At 38.1% G+C, this 20,843-nt stretch overlaps 1 long non-coding RNA gene across 1 annotated transcript in view; it reads left to right on the top strand.

The window, feature by feature from the left end:
• Window positions 1–20,843, top strand: part of LOC119625689 (uncharacterized) — a 381,097-nt gene that overhangs the window by 7,300 nt on the left and 352,954 nt on the right. The window contains exons 2-3 of the long non-coding RNA XR_012090503.1: window positions 1,382–1,623; window positions 2,541–2,693. This is a non-coding gene — a long non-coding RNA (uncharacterized lncRNA). The remainder of the gene's footprint in view (window positions 1–1,381; window positions 1,624–2,540; window positions 2,694–20,843) is intronic.

The following is a 20,843-nucleotide window of genomic DNA, read 5'->3' as shown; positions in this document are numbered from 1 at the left end:
CTTCATCTGGTTCCAACTTTGACACCTGGGGATTATAGGGATTACAATTCAAGGTGACAGCCAAACCACGTCAGCCATATACTGCCCCGGTTTTTATACTTTGGAGTATTATTCAAGGGTTCTTCACCTTTTTATACCATTTTATTTTTAATTACTATAGGCACATAATAGTTCTACATATTTCTGAGGTACATGCTATCATCTATTTTTTTTTTGTAAAGTTTATTGGGACACCATGACTTTCATTTATTTATATATTGTCTATGGCTGCCTCTAAGGAAATAAAAAAAACAAAAACAAAAAGTCTTCCACTTTCTTATGCAGAGTAATGCAGTTTTCCTTAGTTCTCCCTTAAAACTCCATTCCAGGTCTCCTTTGAATTCCAAAGATTTGGTCAAAGCTTTGAAAATACCTATTGTTAGGACAAATGATGTTCTTAAATGTAGGGCCCTTCTCAGCCCTAATATGTGGGTAAGGAGAGTTTGTTTTTTTTTATTCGTCTTTCAGAATGTATAATTTAAAGCCAACTTTGACCCATGACTGCTTTCATTTAGTCCAAGATTTAAGAGCGTGAAGAGACTCCATAATTTTATGTGAGACTGAAATTAAGAGTTTACTTTTTTTTTTTTTTTTTTTTTACTATGGAAGTGAAGTCAATTGGTTAAGAAGTGTCTGAAAACTGTGGGTATTTCAATTCCATTTCTCTGATATTGTAGCAAAGAAAACAAAGATTGGCAAAATTCTATAATGCCATTCAAACATAGCCTGGGAGGGAATCCAAGAACACAGGCTCTAAAACAAATAAATCACTTGCTATTATGAAGTATGGAAAGCACAGTGATCTCAGACCTAAAGAAGGAAATAATCACTGCTCATACTGTGTTTGAAAACACAAGTATTAAAGAGAGAAGTGTGTAAACTTACTCTGGAAGTTTCAGATGCAGTAAATACCCAGAGATGAATGCATCTGACAACCAGAAATGGCAATGCTGTGAGTTAAAGGTTATAATGACCTTTAGGCCAGAAGAAAAAGGGATAATGGTGTGAATGGTCTCAACCCCTTTCTCTAGCTCCCTCTTGGACTTAGCAGGAGAGCCTTCTGGTTCCAATCCATGATCTGGAGCTGGAGGAGAGAGATGTGACTCAAAACTGAAATAATGAAGCTTGAAGTTATTTTCAAGCAGCCGTGTCTGTTGGCCCCTGGGGAAGGTATATGGGAATCAAAATAATGGCTCCTCAAAGATGTCCGCATCTTAATCCTTGGAACCTCTGAGTATATTACCTTTACAAGGGAAGGGGAACTTTGTAGATGAGATTAAGAATCTTGAGCTGGGAAGTGGTTTTTTTATTTTTTTTGTTTTTTGTTTTTTGGATTATCCAGGTGGGCTCAATGTCATTACAAGGGTCCTTATGAGGGAAAGAGGAAGCCACAAGGGTCAGAGTCAAAGGAAGACTTGAAGATACTACACTGTGGACTTTAAAGATGAAGGAAGGGACAAAAGCCAAGGATGCAAGAAGCCTCTAGAAGCTAGAGAAGGTAAGGAAACAGATTTTCACCTAAGGCTTCCAGAAGGAACACAGCCTTGCTGACCCACTGCGATGTCTGACCTCTAGATGTGTAAGGTAATACATTTTTGTTTTTCTAAGGCACTAAATTTGTGGTAATTTGTTACATCGGCCATAGAAAACTAATATAACTACTTGCCCCGTTTTATTCTACTACCAAGAAGGGTCTTTGACATGACCCAGTGAAATCAGAAGACATGAATTGGGTCACACTGTAGAAGGTGCAACTTTGAGTGTGATGTAGACAATGGTGAGGCTTTGCTGTGCAAAGTTTTCTGTTTCTTACCTTTAGTTGTCAATGGGAAGTTCTCGTACATAGATAGGTTGGTGTAAGGGTCTTGGGCCCTCTTCTACCTTACAAGGAAGCACTGTTCTTCCTTTTTATCTACCCTAAAAGGCTAAGGAAAGAAGAAAACTATGATCAATAATCTACTATCAAGTTTGTAGACTCTGGAGCAAGATCATCTAGTTTTGAAACATACTTGCTGTGTCATTTTAAGCAAAGTTAATTTTGGTTTTCCCATTTTTGAGAAAAGGATAAAATTAACTACCTGTTCCATTATTTAGGTAAAACACTTGAGCAGTTTCTGGCATATAATAAATGTGATCATGATAATGATGATGTTGATGATAATGATGATTTTAGGTTCCTAATTTGTCTAGGTTTTGACTCTGGCTTTGTTATTTTTAGGTTTGTAGTCTTGCATAATTTTTTAAAGTCTGAATGAGTTTCTTTTTTTAAAAAATTATAAACTAGAAGCAATAATAGTAGCCTCCTCAAAGGTTGTTATGAGGAGTAAAATCATACATATAAAGCATTTGGCACATAGTAAGTGCTCAGTAACAGTCAGTCATGTTGCTTTATGAATTGTAGTCAGTGGAGCTCCAGGCAAAGGAGGCCAGTACGTGAGCCTCCCTAGGATGTAATTCTTCTTCATCTTCTTTCATTCAGCTTCTCCTTCTCTTTCCTTCAGGATAGTAAGACTGAAAGTCTCAGAAAGGCACTGTTACATTCTTATTCCACAACCATGCAACTCAAAACTGGGGTCCTCAGCAGTGAGCGAGGGGTGAGAGAAGACACTGTATAAACCTGGCACATCCTCCTGGAAAGTCAACTTTACTGAAAGGTAAATAATTTAACATATTTTTCTTTTTAAAACACACATGGATGTATTATGAAGGAGAATGCAAATTTTGCATGAATTTTTAAGAATAGGAGTGGATTATTCAGCCACTTTCTTACTGCAGCTTTAGAATCCCAGCTCAAACTAGCTGAAACAGAAAAGACACTACTGTGCCTGTAAGTTGAAACTTTGGAGGGATATATTTCAGAGTTGTGGCTAGATCCAAGGGCTCTCTCGAAAACCCTCTGTGGAAAAAAAAAAAAATGCTTCCTCAAGTCCGGAAACCAGAAGCTCAGGAAATTCTTGCTTGGTTCCTCTTATTAGAGGCAGAGATGGGTTAAAGACCTACAGGGTAGAGTTTGAACACTGTCATCAGGACTCTTTACTTTGCCATCTTCCAAGTCTGTTCTCCTCAGTATTGCTTTCATTTATAAGAAGGCCATCTCTGCCCTTATGGCAATGATGGTCTTTACTCCAGGCTTAAGATCCTTACTATCTACAAAAGCGGAGAGAGAACTTCCCACACCTAGTGACCTGTGACACAGGATTTTATCTTGAGGACAGAGGGAATTCAATTGGCTAACATCATCTGCCTTCCACTGGTGTAAGAATGTCTGGACTCTTTCCTTCACCAACCCCCAAGACATGGAGGCATCTAAAAGATAAATAAAACTTGCTGACTGACTGAAGGAGGAAGAGGGGATTTCAGGCAAAATCAACCCTGTTCACTAGGAGGAGACTTCAGAGAAGTTGTCTGCTTCTGGAGAGCATAGTCCCTGATTCCTCAAGACATACATTTATTCTTTTATTCAATGTATTTGCCTGAAGGCAAAACAAAACCATTACCGTAAGCCAAGTTCACACGTTTCAACCAAATCCATATGCCTCGGATCTGTTCTGTAGGTTATGGGAGAGCATGAACATATAAACGAGGCACTTGCCTGTGCCTGTCCACTCCATGGAGTTTGAAAAGGGGCCACTTATGGAGAATGTCTTTAGGGACAGAACAAATCACCCTGTCTTTCCTCCAACTCTCAAAGTAACTTCTGGCTTTAATCCTCAAGTGTCTACACTGAAGTTTAAGAAAAATGTTTTTCATAGAATTCAGGTGTATGATATTGCACGAGTTGTCCATCTTTGTATATATCTCAAGACTTGTGGTGTTAGTTAAAGATTCAGAGTTCTGTGTCCTGAACAAGCTTCATACCAGCATTACTAAGGATGATTATGAGATTTTAAAATTCTTTCCTTAAATAGATTTTATGAACTTAGGTTACCAAATCAACATAAGTTAAGACAAAATGAGCAAATTTAGATGTAAAACCATCTTGGGGCCGGGTGCGGTGGCTCACGCCTGTAATCCCAGCACTTTGGGGGCCCAAGGCGGGCAGATCACGAGGTCAGGAGATTGAGACTATCCTGGCTAACATGGTGAAAGCCCATCTTTACTAAAAATATGAAAAATTAGCCGGGTGTGGTGGCGGGCGCCTGTAGTCCCAGCTACTCAGGAGGTTGAGGCAGGAGAATGGTGTGAACCCGGGAGGCGGAGCTTGCAGTGAGCCGAGATCACGCCACTGCACCCCAGCCTAGGTGACAGAGCGAGACTCCGTCTCAAAACAAAAACAAAAACAAAAACAAAAACAAACATCTTGGCACTTTCCTCAGCATTTTGGGGAAATGCTCTGTGATTTAAAAAAAAGTACTGGATGGCCAGAAGTGCTGTTCTTAGGAATTAATATTCCACATTAACACATTCAAGGCTCTGAGAAGTCTTGCAGTAAGGAACTCCATTTGGCTTTGTTTGACAGCCTTTCTCACACTTATTGGCAGCTCGGATAACAATTGTCAAAATTTGGTGTAATGTGAGTTCTCTGAATACTCTCTGTGAAGAAATGCTTCTTCAAGTCCAGAACCCAGAAGCTCAGGAAATTCTTGCTTGGCTCTATTTTCATAGGCAGAAACGATCCAAAGGCCATAAAGGTAGAGTTAAAAATGCACTTGTGCATCACAGCCAGAGAAATGATGGTGTTCCTGCAGCATATGAGGGACTGGACTGAGCACCAATTGCAAATATGTGATTAGCCAAATCCTCAGGTGAATCTTGCAGAAAAGAATACTAAATATGGATCTAAAAGTCATGTTTTTTCCCTTTTATTCTTTCCTTTAACCCTCTCTATCGCCTCAATTATTTTTCCACAATCAAGAGCTAAGAGATTAAAACAGGAAGCAAAAATTCAACAGGAACATGGGTCTTCAGCCACCCTAGACAAAAGAGTACAATTTTTGACCTCTCCTAGGAAATGACCAAAGGAGCTGAAATTATCCAAATGCTCTGGATTTGCACTGATTTTCTTCTATTAGTCTGCCCACCAATATGGAGACTGTGGCATCTGTGGTAGTGGCAGATGAGTCAACAGAGCCAGGCCTGGCTGCAGGCAAACTTGTCAAAGAGGTGGTGGTGTTGATTACAGAGTCTTCCGCTCCCTGTGCAGCGTGGGACGGCAGAGCCTGCAAACTTCTCATCCTCCATGGCTGTCATCCACACATTTCTCTTCGCCTTCTAATCATCTGATTGAGCCCACTTGGATCTTATTCCTTTCCCATTAGCTAATGAGAATAGTAACAATAATAATTAATAATAATAATGATAATAGCAGTAGCAACTACTGTTGATTGAGCACCTTTTAAAATTCAGGCATGATGCAAAGTAAGCCTTTTATGGACATCATTCCACGTCATCTTCCCAACAACTATAGGAAACGTGCATCCTTATATAAACATACCTTGTTATTTACCAATGAAGGAATGAGATTTAGAATGTTTAAGCAAGTGTCTTAGTGCCAGAGAGTGAGAAAATGGCAGAACCAAGTTCTGAAAGTGTTGATAATGGTGAATGAAATGAAATATTTGTATTCTAGCAGAGGCCCTCTGGAGATTATGATGCCATAGCTTCAAGAAGGGAGTTAAACGTTGGAATTTTATTTTCCATGGAAAGTGACTTTAGAGCGTTTCCTCTTTTCACCACATTGGCTGTTCATGGAAAACATTCCCTCTGTGTGTGTACATTCAGGGTGGGGAGGTGGGAAGAGAAGGGAGGATGTGAGACGTGAGAAAACCTTTTTCAGTAAGAGGCTACCAAAACACATTTCCTGTCATAATTAGTGTAATGAGTTCTCATTTTCAGTTAGAATATATTTTTTCATATTAGATTTTCTTTTATTTCAGTTTGATATGTTTACTTTTCAAGAAAGAAGCCAGCATATGGCCTCTGTTTCAGCCTTGTTAACCTTTTGCTGTTTTTATAACTGTTTACCTATTTTTAGACATTTTAGTCAATGAAAATGATGAAGTTCATCCACTTATAAAATAAAACATCTGTGGCAAAATGAGGAAGTGGCAAAATGCTAAAAGAGCAGTCAAGAAAAACATAGCTTGTTTAAATAATGCCAAATGTATTTCTACTAGGCCTGATTATATTTAGTTTTTTCACTTTTCAAGACCTCGCTTTGGTCTTCTGTAATTAATTGTCTTTAAGGATCCAAATCATTTTCAGTGCAACGGCTCAAAGAATTTCTCAGATTGTGGTGATATTAACAGGGAAAAACAACCATCATCATTATATATTTTATTATTTTGGGATTGTTTTCAAGCCACCAGAGTAATTGGACTGTAGCCTGCTTCAATTAATAAGGTTTTTAAATGCATTTGTACAAATCTGTTTTTTTGGAAGCAAAAATCTTGACTTAAAAAAACTTGCTTGCAGCTGAGACTTATTGCTATGCATAGATAAAACCTGGGGGCCATTTCTTTTTCAATAATTATTTTCAAAGAAACCTATGAAATCTTCATCAACATTTTTAAGAAGTAGTTCTTATCAAGGGGAAGAAAGACTTTGAGATCTAAACCTGCTTAGGCACCAGAACGGAGGTGGTAGGTGACAGAGTTTCACATCACCTGCTGAGTGTTAGTAGTGCTTGCTGGAAGGCAACATCTTAACAAGAAGTGCCTTTTGTTTTTTTACCAATTTAAAGATTTTGTTCCTCCAATAATCTGTTGTCCTTGAGTTGGGGCTAGAATATACAGGGATTTCTACAAACCGATTCTCCACGGTAATTCAGGGGATTCAAATGACAACATGATATTCCCCCAACAAGCCCCCCAAATGTACATAATTTGATTTCATCAAGAAATTGTATTGTGATACTGCCAGTAGAGAAGAGAGACAACCATCTCTCATGTTTTTTTGGTTCTTTTGCTCTTTCAGTTGGGAACATTTATGGAGCTAATTTTATTTCATATTGCAAAATCTGTGTAGCACTCTGACTTGTATCATAAATTCCAAAGGCAATTCTAATTGACTAGATGAAATAAAGTCCCTTTGGACTTAGCATCTTATCATTTCACCATGTCTTTTTGGGTTGTTTCTCAAGAATACCATTAAATAATTCACTGATTCTGACCAAGTTTGGTGCACAGCTAAAGGGCCTAAGCCATTCTAAAAGATTCAAGTTCCATGTGGTTTGACTTTTCTCATTTTGAAACAAAATATTAGCTGACACCATTTGCAAGTGGAATAGCTCTGCCATGTAAAAATTGTTTTTGTTATCATTTTATTCTGGGGATGAAGGAAAGATTGAATGGATACATTTCTTGTGAAGAAAAAGTTGGGTTGGAATTCCATGTAATTACCTTGAATTAAGATAATGGTTAGAAGAATTGGGTCCAGATTTCCTGTTAATGCAGCATTCCACTAGACACTAAAACATCGCTATGACTAGAATTGCAAAATCTCAACTCATCTCATAATCTCTGCTTTGAAGTTGGCTTCTTAAAATTCATTTTAGTGAAAAGTGCAAATAATTTCCAGTCTCTAAGACTAGGAATCTTATGTTTCTTTATTTCTTTATATTCTTTATTTTATTTAAAATATGTTTCCTTTATTTCCTGTAGTCATGAATTTCTTAGTGTGTAGCTATTACTCATGCCACTGTTCAAAATTAACATCTGGGAGGCAGTGTTCATAGTAAGTAAAAATGTGAATCCTAACTCTGCTGTAACTTCTCCTCATACTTCTCCTTGATTCAGTTAACTATCGGTGGCTCCCATTTGTCCACTATCAGAAATTTAGCTGCATCTGCTTGTTGTTTGAAGCAAGGTATCATCTCTATTTCCAGCTCTTGCCATGTCCATTTCTTTTGTCATGTGTATGTATTCCAATAAAACTTTATTTACAAAAATAGGCCTGGGTCAAATTTGGACTGCAAGCCATAGTTTGCCAACCCGTTATTGAGTCTTACAACCTACACCATGTCCATTTCTGTCTCTGTCCTTCTGTTCATATTGAGCCTTCCTCCCAGAGTGCCCATAGTTTTTCCTTCTGCCTGTCTCCAGCTGACCTTCGTATTCAGGTTTGGTGCAGCTCTTCCTTCCTATCTTTTTCCTAACCATTGTACTCAAACTGGTCTATCCCTAATTTCACATCTGCCTCAATCAGTAACAGGTCTATGCAGTTCCGCCTGGGATTACACTCTCATTATTCTGTCTGTCTCATTTCCTCAGTTAGATTGGCAGTTCTTTGACCCAAAGAACAATGTCTCACATTTCTTTTATATTTCTACAATAAGTAGCACAAGTCTAGACATATAGTGGAAATGGAACCATTGCATGCTTTTCTCTGATATATGATGATAAAAGCATGATAGTTTCCTATGATTTTTCATTATTTATCTTCTCTGTTTTTATAAATCCACTTCTGGTAGTTGTCACAAATTAAACATTAGGCAGACGTATAACTTCTGATTGGAATAGAAACTAGTAGATGATATTAGACCAGCAGTACCTCAAAAATAATTATAAAATTAGCTGATATTTGTCAACAACTCATCATATACCACCAAATGAAATGTAGGATTTGAGAAAATAAGCTGTTTGCCCAAAGACACGGAGCTAGTAAGCAACAAAGCCTCTGATGCCAGGAGACCCCTCCCAGTCACCATGCTTTGCTGCCTCTCAGCTGAATTTTGCTTCCCCCAATCTGTGGTTCTGCACAAGGTCCTTGAAAGATTCATACGTGGAAGAGGCAAAGGAAAGCATTCGAATTTTAAACCTCAACATAGAAGACCGTCATTTAGGCTGGTTCCAAGAAAGACTTTTTGCTTTGTTTTCCAGAGATGAGAATCTAAACCAAATAATCTATTTCCTCCTACCTTGTGCAGATCTTGGATCTTAACACTGGTAGCGAAATGAGAGATGCAGAGGGAAAGGAGTGAGAGAGGCAGAAACTCATTTGTTTGATTCCTTGGGGCTGTTTAGTCAATTGTGAGAAGAGGTGGAAGATGACCTAAGACTGCTGAGGTCATGAGCTTGCCCCATTCTTGCTGAAAGGGGAGAAGAAGGGACTGGAAGAGGCCTTGAGCTTCCCATAGACAACACCATTGTCTGAGATCTACATAGGTACAAAGGGCATGTTATTTTATGATAAAATCTGTGAATTCCAGAATGTTTGCCAGTTGGCGGATGTGATAAAGTCTGAGGCATATTGTCACTTAAAAGAATCTAGAGAAAAAGTTATTTTGGAATAAATACCATAGTTTTATGTTAATGCTGAGTCTCCAGTTGTTTTATGTTTTTATATTTTTATTTTTTTTGAGATGGAGTTTCATTCTCCTCACCTAGGCTGGAGTGCAGAGGCACAGTCTTGGCTCACTGCAACTTCTCCCTCCCAGGTTCAAGCGACTCTTCTGCCTCAGCCTCTTGAGTAGCTGGGATTACAAGTGCCTGCCACCACACCCAGATAATTTTTGTATTTAGTAGAGAAGGGGTTTCATCATGCTGACCAGGCTGGTCTTGAACTCTTGACCTCAGGTGATCCACCCGCCTCGGCCTTCCAAAATGCTGGGATTACAGGCGTGAGCCACCGTGCCTAGCCTGTTTTATGTTTAAGTAGCTAACAACCATCTTAAACCATAACGCCTATTCCCAGAAAGAAGTCAGAAAATAGGAAACAGAAAGATGAAGACCCTTGAACAACATTGGAGTTTGGGGCGCCAACTCCCATGCAGTCGACAATCTGAGTGTAACTTTTGACTCACTACAAACTTAACTGCAATAACCTACTGCTGGCCAGAACCCTGACTGAGAACATACAGTCTGTTAATACATATTTTGTATGTTATATGTATTATATACTGTATTCTTACAACAAAGTAAGCTAGAGAAAATAAAATGTTATTAAGAAAATTATAAGGAAAATATATTTGCTATTTGTTAAGTGGAAGTGAATCATGATATGGTCTTCATTCTCACCATCTTCATATTGAGTAGGCCGAGGAGGAGGAGAAAGAGGAGCGGTTGGTCTTGTTGTGGCAGAGATGGAAGAAAATCAGCACATACTTGACCCATGCATTTCAAAACTGTGTTGTTCAAGGGTAATGGAAATGACAAACGGTGAAATTTTCGTAATTTATAAAAGTAAAAAAAGAGAGAAAATAATTTTGGAAAATCATTTAATGACACAATGATGTGTTTCTTCCTTAGATATTTTATTTTGCTAAGGTGCTAATTTATTTTATGAAAGGAAATAATGTCACTGGAAAATGATATTTACTGCTGCTCTCCAGACATTTAATATATTCTGTTTTAACTTCTGAGAACAGGATTTCTGATTTCAGGAACTAGTGTTCCTGATTTAGTGTAGTTGTTAGCCAATTGAATATAAGACAGTTTGAAGGTCAGGAATTTATTTATTTTATTCGTTTTTTTTCCATTCCTTCCTCCTTTCTACTTTTTCCTCTGTTTCAGTCTTTCTCACTTGCCTCTCTGTCTGCCTCTATGTTTCTTTCCCACTGAAATCAAGATTTCCTGCTGGTTAGTAAAGCTTTTCCAAATAGCAGAGGGTATTGGTTTAGATGACAGACTGCAGAAATATTGAAGACATATCAAGTCCATGATCACCACAGACAAGTGGTCTAGACTAGGATTTTTTTTCTCTGTCCACAACATCCTGTGGGAGGAAAATTGTTAAGGTCACATAATATGATAATCTTATGGTAGCCCGAGAGATGCTGATGGAAGCTCCAAGTCTCTTTAGAGACTCATGTTGATGATCATGCAGTAAAAGGAGCCAGGGTCCTCTGAGTTTACCACACTAAGATTCTGAACCGGTTGGCAATGTCAACATGCTTGGTGGAAATATATTAATTGACATAATTGTGTGATGGTGCAAGCATGACATTTTATTCTATCAATCTTTTCTTTTTCTCTTAGCGTAATGAATATTGATTAAACCCAGTTAAAGAAGCATCCCCGGATGGTGGAATAAGGCAACAAATTGAACTGGGACATCATTTTAGCACTGACTCCTTGAGGCTCAGTGCTTAAAATGAGGAAGTAGGGCCGCTTCCCAGACTATACTGGGAGTTTGTAAAATGGGTTCTTTAAAACCATTTTAACAAAGAAGTCTGTGACCCTGCAGATCATACTCCTATCCATGAATCAGGACATTAAGGCATTTTCATTTGCTATAATTTTCTTTGAGGTTGAATGTTCATAATGATTTATTTCAGTAGTTAGCTAAAATATTTGTGTCCGATTTAGACAAAGTAATGGAGAGGGAAGCATCCTGGACTTTGAAGAATGGAAATGGGAGAATTGAGCTTTAGGAAAAATGTATCATCAGCCACGTAGAAAGTGAGAATTTGGTATAGACTAATTAATTGTGACTCAATTTTTGTTCTAATGCCCTTGAAGACATTGGATGTTAATCTCCTTTCTCTCTTTTGGAGAATCTACTGAAAAATTTAAGTGAGCAAGAGGTGGACTGAATTAGAGTTTTCTTGAAAGCCGTGACTGAAATTTATCATCAAGCTTGTGCTAGGTTATCTCTCAATGCACCAACCCACGCATTTTAGAAACCTTCCCTCTTTGTCATCAAAAATCATTTTAATGTCATGAAGAATCATTTTACTACATCAAACAGTTGTAAAGATGGTTATGAGGGTTGGAGTAGGTTGATAGCAACAAATACTGGTTTATTTTAGAATAACACTACCAAGGTGGATTTATGCATTTATTCTCTTACACCAAATCTATTCTTAGGCCCATTCATCCCCAGATGTTGCCATCTTAGAAGCCATACATCATCAGAGTAAGGTGCTCCTATAATGTATTGCACTAATACATTGTGCGAAGGACAGCACTGATGATAAATTTCTTAAATGATGGTGCTGTCTAAGGCTAATGACTCTAAGAGCAAATGCAAGGTAATGCGGTGATTTCTTTTCGGGCCCCAGCAAAGAATACAGAAGACATCTCAAAGCCATTTTCATTTGGGGGTAATATTGAAATATACAGTATTTAAAAGGCTTTGCAACATACACTTAGGCAGTATTAGGGCAAATGTGAATGGCTTTGCATTTTCAGTTAAAAGCCACTTAATACTTTACCTCATCAAAGTCCCTTCCTTCCTTCCTTCCTTCCTTCCTTCCTTCCTTCCTTCCTTCCTTCCTTCCTTCCTTCCTTCCTTCCTTCCTTCTCTTCCTTCTCTTCCTTCTCTTCCTTCTCTTCTCTCTTTCTTTCTTTCTTTCTTTCTTTCTTTCTTTCTTTCTTTCTTTCTTTCTTTCTTTCTTTCTCTCTCTCTCTCTCTTTCTTTCTTTCTTTCTTTCTTTCTTTCTTTCTCTTTCTTTCTTTCTCTTTCTCTTTCCTTCTTTCTCCTTCCTTCCTTCCTTCCTTTTTCTTTTTTTTTTCTTTCTTGTTTTTCCTTCTTGAATTTTAGACAGCTAAAAAACACCTTAAGTTATTTGACATGGAATAGCAATTGAGGCTTTACTCTCTCTTCGTGGGAATGATGTGCCTTGTGCTTCTTTGAATATGTTGTTTGCTTTCAGGTCTTTACTTTAGGCAGGAGATACATTCCTAAGACCATTCACACAATTGCAGCCAGAGGGATGAACTAACGGGGAGAATTTGTGGCTGTGAGACCCTTGTCCTATCAAAAGGTTTGTGGGTAGGTGGCAAATTCCTGTCTATGCCACAGAGTTGTGTCACATCCAGGCCCAGGAAATGCCTGGTTATGCATTAGTTGAAAAAAAAAATCCCTAAATTTGAGAAATTAAGAGGTAAAATGAAGCATTTAATGGAAGATTTTGGTAGAAGTCATTCGTTTGGGCTGTGTATTATATTCTCTTTGTGCTAACCACAGCAAAAACTGACAGAATTCTTTCTTAGTCTGGGGGATGAAGCCTCTCCAAATATTTTCATTCTCATTCTTTGGGCATATTCAAAATGAGATGTGTCTCATGTTTTTCCAGAGGTAAAAATGTCATCCGCACAATGGAGTTTTCTCACTGATGATAATGATAGTAGTAAGAGGTAAAATATATTTATCATTGCCAGCTACTGGTCTGAGTGCTTTCATACATTGCCCATTGAACTCAAGCAGGCACAGTTGTTAAGCTCATTTGACAACTGAGCAGTCTGCGCTTAGAGAGATTAAGACACTTGTTCCAGGTGACTAGGAGATCTGGTGTTTGGACCATATGACTCCTGTGTCCATGAGCTAAACTATTATACCATATTGCAGGCTCATGTATTTTAAAATTAATCCTATATCTTCTTCTGCATCATGACGTGAGATAGGAAGTATCAAGTCACAGATTGGACTTGAAAATAAATAATTTCATTGCACAATTCATTGGCTTTTATCAGATGATAATACACTTAACCCTTCCTTCTTTTCAGCCAGACACATACATAATAACAAGAGTAAATTCTCTTCTCTTTGGCTAGATGTCATATCAAATTTTAAAGTCTTTTAAAAATACCATTATGCCTAATATTTAAACAGTGGCTGAGACCAATGTGGAATCTTTTCTTAGTTTAATGTCCCTTCAAAGTTCTCTCCTCTCTGTTGAGAGCTAGAATAGTGTTCTAAACCTCCCATTTAGCCAGAAAGTAGCATTATCTTTCTATTAATTATCCCTTAATTTGGCTGGGCATGGTGGCTTATGCCTGTAATGCTCCCACTTTGGGAGGCTGAGGTGGGCAGATCACTTGAGACCAGGAGTTTGAGGCCAGCCTGGCCAACATGGTGAAATCCTGTCTCTACTAAAAATACAAAATATTAACGAGGGGTGGTGGCATGTGCCTGTAGTCCCAACTGCTTGAGAGGCTGAGGCACAAGAATCACTTGAACTTGGGAGATGGAGGTTGCAGTGAGCCGAGATCACACCAGTGCATTCCAGCCTGGGTGACAGAGTGAGACTCTGTCAAAAAAAAAGAAAAAAAAAATCGCTTAATTTGTTGGTGAAAATAGCTGCTTATTGAATTAGGTCCTTTGGGGTATAATTTTAACTTCCAATAGGAAGAATTGGTTGAAATCCTTGCTCTTTACTGTTTGAGTATGGTTTGCATTAGAAATCATTTCTCTGTCCATTACCTGATAGATTCTCACTTCTAGAATTGTTTTCTTGAATTTACATTTATTCCAGCTTCCTCCACTGTAAAGAAAATAAGTTGAATTTCAATGATACTTTTAAATGAATTTAATTTTGATTCATACTCTATGGAATAGTTATCTTGTATGAGTGCTAGTGAGAGAAATTGGCATGACAATGTAAAGCTTGGTTTGATATTTTTGCCAATAAATTTGTCCAGGTGTGAATAAGAAAAGTTAAATAAATAATAAAAATAACTATGAGTGTTTAGTGTTATCAAATCAAGTGTTTATAAAGTTAAAAAATTTAACACATTATTTATTGCCCTATTCAGATTTTCTTTTTTGTTGCTTAAGTGATTGACAGACTGGGAACTAGCCTCTAACTTTAGTTTTCTTCTTTGTTAATTTTCTTTAAGATGGAAGGACATTGCGGACCACCTTAAGAAACTAGATTAAGCAACTGGTTCTGATAGGTGATCATTTTGCTTCACTTTCTACAAATATAACCAGATAGCTAAGAACAAATAGCTAATATTTTCAAAATATAACTACATCTGTTGAGTCCTGACCATATGCCACACATGCTATTAGGTAATTCTACATCATTATCTCACTTATGTCTGACATCAATATCCTGAGGTGGTTATTAATGGCCTCATTTTACAAACGAGGAAACTGAGGCTCGGGAATTTTAAATTAACTCCATAGGTCTGTAAATGGTGGAACTGAATTTTAAGCATGTGTTTGTCTAACACCAAAACCCAATTCAACAACAATGAAAAGAAATAATCCAATTCAAAAATAGGCAAAGGACTTGAATAGACATTTGTCCATAGAATATATACAGATGGCCAATACACATATGAAAAGATGCTCAACTCAACATTATTAGTCATTAGGAAAATGCAAATCAACACCATAATAAGATACCACTTCACACTCATTATGTTGGCTATTATTTTTTAAAAAAGAAAATAACAATTGTTGGCAAAGATACGGAGAAATTGGAACTCTTGTGCATTGCTGGTGAGATGTAAAATTGTACAGCTGCTGTGAAAAGCAGTTCAGCAATTTCTCCAAATGCTGAACATAGATTTACTATGTAGTCCAGCAATTCCACTCCTAGGTACATACCCAAAGGAATTAAAAACAAGGACTCAAACAGGTTCTTGTAAAAGGTTGATGGCAACATTATCCACGATAGCCAAAAGGTGGAAACAACCCGTGTCCATCAACAGAAGAATTCATAAACAAAATGCAGTATAGACATGCAATAGAATATTGTTCTTCCATAAAAAGGAATAAAATTCTGATACATGCTACAACATAAATGAACCTTAAAAATATTACGCTAAATGAAATAAACCAGACAAAAGACAAATGTGGTATGATTCCACTTATATGAGGTACCTGTAATAGGTAAATTCACAGACATGGAAAATAGGATAGAGATTACCAGGGTTTGAGGGAGATGGGGGGTATGAGGAGTTATTTAATGGGTACAAAGTTTCCATTTGGGATGATGAAAAATTTCTGGAAATAGAGTGATGGTTGCACAGCATTGTGAATGTACTTAGTGCCACTGAATTGTACACTTACAATTGTTAAAACAGTAAATTTTATGTTATGTATAACAGGCACACAGGAGAGGGTGAAATACTTCTGGACAAAGAAAAGACTAGGTAAGAACTGAAATGTAAAGCTAAGTATAGCCATTGCTTAAAATTGTAGTGACTATCAGTTTTAACAGATGGCAAACATCTTTGCAGGGAAAAAAAAATCCTTATTTTAGGTGTATGCCTAATTAGTGGGATTTGGTTAGCTTTTCTAAATGAAATCAACTTGGCCTTCCAAGAGAGTTCGATGATAAGACATTAAAACACTGTGGACTGACAGAGTTTGAAATGGCAGAGTGGTTCTTCATGCTTAAGAATAAATACCGCCATCAGCACAGTACCAGGCTCACAGTAAGTATGCAAAAAAGAGTTGTTGAATGGAACACCTAAAATTATAAAAAACCAACAGCTATGTAATAATTTCAAGTTAACTGTAAAGATTACTTATGAGTTGTGTTTTACACATTTTTATGTGCAATGCACATTTTTTTCCAACCATAAGTTTTATAAAATGGAAAAATAATGCAAACTGGCACACTCAATCAAAGGCACTGGAATTCTATTTTTAAATTTATAGGAATTTGGGAACATGATTCTTTTAGGGATGAGAGCTGCCTAGAATTAGGATGAGGCTGTTATTTTGATCAGCCAATTAACATTTCTAGGCTGCCCCTCTGAACAGCCACCGATATTTGTATTGAATTTATGTCAGAGTACATCAAGCAAACAGGAGGAGAAGAGTACAGGAAAAAAAAATATTTTAAATTAATTTGAATAAGTCTAGAATAGAAAAAAATATAGCCACTTGCTTAAATTATTTTAAAGGTAACTTTTTATCGATTGAGTTTATAGCAACAAAGATTTTATAAAAATATAATAAAGATGTATTGAACCGTGAATTTTAAACTCCTTCAGCCTAGAGGATTTTGCTTTCTCTGTCTCCTTTACTTAGTATTTCTTAAATTACAAAGGCTGGGAAGAAAACAACTTTACTGTAGCATTTTGATTTGAGTGAAAAGTATTTGGTCATATATTTGATAGCTAGGGCTGCAGATCTTACACTTTCTATTAATGAGTTGTTATCTTTTCAATCTGTGTTCAAAATATGTGGAGTTTGATGGTTAGTACCATGCAGTGGCTTAGGATAAGCTTTGTGGATTGATTCATTTAACAAACATTTGAGGAACTGTGGTAGGGGCCAGCTGCTCTACAGCAGGGTATGTTCCTCAAGAGTTCAGAGCCCGGTACAGGGAAGACAGTGCTAAACCAACAACTACAATCAACTCTAGGAAGTGCTGCAACAGGGCTAAGCTCAGAGGACCTTGGGAGAGCTCTTCTCTTTGGACAGATAAAGGAAAGCTTCACAATGATGTAGCACATGTTTTGGGGGCCTTTCATAGTAGCCCCTCAGTCCACTTCTGATTTCGTTGCCCAGGTTGGGGACAGTTCTGACACACTGAGAGTGTGAGCTGTGCCTCTCAGCTTGTCTGTGGAGGGCTTTCTCTGAGGCATCAAGATCTGGAAGTATAAATTGCCCAGTTACTTAATACTCCTGGGGGTAACATCTGACATGAGGGGACGGAAGCCAATTGACTTTAAGTAGACAATCCTGAGAAAAATTCTGCATGGTTTTCAAGGCCCTGACATTGTCTATGGCAATAACCTTAATAATGCAGCTTTACTTACCTTTCCTTCTTCCCTTTCTCAATCTTCCTATCTCCCTCTCCTACTTCCTATAATCATTTCCCAAGTAAATCACCTGTACTTGAGCCCCTGCTTCAGGCTGGGCTTTCACGAGAATCCAAACTGAGAGAGAATGTGGCATTTCAGCTGGAGAAGAATGATGTGAAGAGGGGTTTGTTCATGGTGTATGTGGGCAGAAGGGCTGCCATAACATCACCAAGGACCATGGGGTGTTTCTTGGTGGCAGTAAGGGTGATGAAAACGTCAGAGCGCGCTGGCCAGTGGGACCTGGGAAGGGAGAGAGATTGGCGAAATATGCTGGGATTAGTTATGAAAAGCCATATGAGACATAGCAAGAACTTGGGACTATCTTGCAAGTAACAGCCAGCCAGATAAAATGCTTAGCAGGGATATCATGCAAGGAGGTCAGAGACCAGAGGTCAGGCAGTTAGGACACTATTGTAATAGGCCAGGTGAGAGAGGATGAACTAGGGCAGGTCAGATATGAATGAGGAAGAGGAGACTACTTGGAGAGAGGTGGAAACAGTAGACTCAATGGATTTGGGGACCGCATGGGGGCTGAAGAAAAGGGTGAAGTTGAAGTTGCCATCTAGCTCTTTAGCTTGGGAGATTGGATGAAAGATAATGTCTTTAGCTAGAAAATATGGGAAAAGGAGGATGTCAGAGGATGGGGAAGGACAGGAGAGAATTGGGCATGCAAAATCTGAAGAGTTTCAGTTTGGGATATGTCCTCTGGAAGACTCCTATGAGCTATCCCAGTAAGATTAAATAGACAGGTGATAAAATGGATCTATATTTAGGGAGAAAAAATGGAGCTAGAGATAGAAATTTGAAAGTTACTAACTTTTGTACTGGATACCACAGAATTAGATGAAATTGCCTGAGAAGAAATGGTGAAGAGGAAGGAGAGATGGAACCAAAGCTGGGCTGCCTCTTCAAACATCACATAAGACATTGAATACAAGTTTATATTAACAAAATAATCACCTGTATTTCCAACACATTTCCTGGAATATACATTACAAAGTTGCTCGATATTGCTATTCTCTGTGTATATGTATGAAGTTTGGCTGCCTATAGATTTTTAAAAGGCTATATTTAGGAAAATAATTTGATGAATATATTCATCGAAGAATGGGTTTAAGAAAATGTTTAAGCTTGGAAACCATGCTGTATAAACACCCTCCAGTGGTTTGATCTATGGGTGCTTTGAACTTAGGGCACCCCTGTAGTGCACAGAAATGCCATCAAAACTTTTGTTCTGCCAGGCGTGGTAGCTCATGCTTATAATCTCAGCACTTTGGGAGGCCACGGTGGGCTGATCACTTGAGGTCAGGAGTTTGAGACCAACCTGGCCAACATGGTGAAACCCCTGTCTCTACTAAAAATACAAAAATTAGCTGGGTGTGGTGGCGACCACCTGTAATCCCAGCTACTCGGGAGGTTGAGGCAGGAGAATTGCTTGAATCTGGGAGGCAGAGGTTACAGTGAGCCAGGATTGTACTACTACACTCCAGCCTGGGTGACAGAGGAAGATTCCATCTCAAAAAAAAGAAACACAAAAAACTTTTGTTTTATGGTGATGTACCCTATACTATTAAGCAGAAATCTTAGGTTAGAAATGTTCTATTAATTTTTTACTGCTGTGTAACAAATTACTGTAAACTTAGTGGCTTATGATAGTATCAATGACCTCACAGATATGTAGATTAGAAGTCTGAGGGGGCTTGGCTGGGTTCTCTGTTCAGGGTCTCATAAAGCCCAAATTAGGGTGTTTACCTGGCTGGGATCTTACCTGGAAGTTATGTGAGGTGGGTGAATCACTTCGGGCCCATCCAGGTTATTGGCAGAATCTAGGCTGTGGTGTTGTAGGTTTGAGGTCCCTGTTTTCTTGCTGACTGTTGGCGGAGCACTGCCCTCAGCCCTATTCCTTAGGGCTGCCCACATCCTATTTCATGTGTCCCCCAGCCCTATCTTGAAGTCAGCAACAGCACACTGAGTCCTTTTCACGCTGCAAATCTATTTCTTCTACTGTCGACTAGAGAAAACACTCTACTTTTATAAGGCTCTTGTGATTATACTAGGTGCACCCAGATAATCTTCCTGCCTTCAGGTCAACTGATCGGTAACTTTAGTACACCTGCAAAGTCCCTTCATATCAGTATATAGATTCGTGTTTAATTGAATAACCAGCAGCTGGGAACCCAGGGTGGCCATTTTAGAATTCTGACAATGTTATTTAGCAATTCAGCAAATGTTATGAAACTCCAGGAATACCAAAAGTGACCTGTTAGTCCCTATTAACTAGACCATCACAGCCTTTTAGCCAAACCCTCCGCAGTTTCTTTTGAATTTCCTCATTAATCTATTCTGCTGATTATGCATTCCAAAAAATTTAGGAGGCAGGTTGGTGATAACCTTTCAACTGATGATAGCGGGAAAGGAAGGAAAGTAGGGTCTAGTCATTTTCAAACTAATTGTGTCTGAGTCACACTCATTGTGTACAAATGTGCCTTTTGATTTGTTTACATTTTTCAAAAAGAATAATTCAGTATGACCTATTTAAAAATCCTTTATCATAGATCATGTAAATCACCAAATATATAAAGTATAACAAAGATTAAAATACAGAATTATAGTTAGAAAATGGGAGGAGATTGGGAAAACAATATATCAAAAGTAGTACCTGAAGAAAGTTAAAATAGCATGTAAGTCCAAAAGTAAACATAGATGACTCTCTTCAATGGGCTTACAGTCAGATACAATGGTTTTAATTTTTTTAAGCTAAGTGATGATTTTTTAGAGAAAAGCTTGTAAAGAAGCCAAATATATAAAACACTAAAAGGTGAGATACTTGGTTTGGAATAAGGGAGAGAGGCCAATAGTCCCACGTTTTCAACTTCTTTATATGCCTATTTTCTAAGGCAAAGACTCTTTGAGGTCCCTAGAGTATCGTAGATCCTAGTATGGAAACCCCTGGGTTAGAGATGGGGGGTGACTGCAGTGGACATTTATAATTTCTCGGCAACCCAACATCTATCTCATGTGTCCAACAGCCTGTATTTTCTCCTGGTGAACAAGCTCTCCCCTACTCTCCACTCACATGGTTTAAGGGGTTATTATCACTCTCCGATAAAGGCTTTTGTTTTAATTAGCTCAATCATAAGTGTGTCCTCCTAACTCAGTCACAGTGATTGTTTAAAAAAGTGGGCATATAACCCAATTCTGACTAATGAAAGTTGGACCCAGGACTTTTGTTCTAGCTTTACAGAAAATATGCTCTTATTCTTCTACTGGACAAAAAGTTGAGAGGAAATAGGTCTGCTATAGCCATCTGACTACCACTGTGGGAGAACCTGTCTCATAATGAATTCAACCCATAGAAGAAAGCCAGAAGGA

The sequence above is a fragment of the Chlorocebus sabaeus genome, chromosome 22 (assembly GCF_047675955.1).
Source record: "Chlorocebus sabaeus isolate Y175 chromosome 22, mChlSab1.0.hap1, whole genome shotgun sequence".
Classification (NCBI taxonomy): Eukaryota; Metazoa; Chordata; class Mammalia; order Primates; family Cercopithecidae; genus Chlorocebus; species Chlorocebus sabaeus.
Note: the sequence above shows the minus strand (reverse complement) of the source record. Positions and strands in the feature narration are given on the sequence as shown.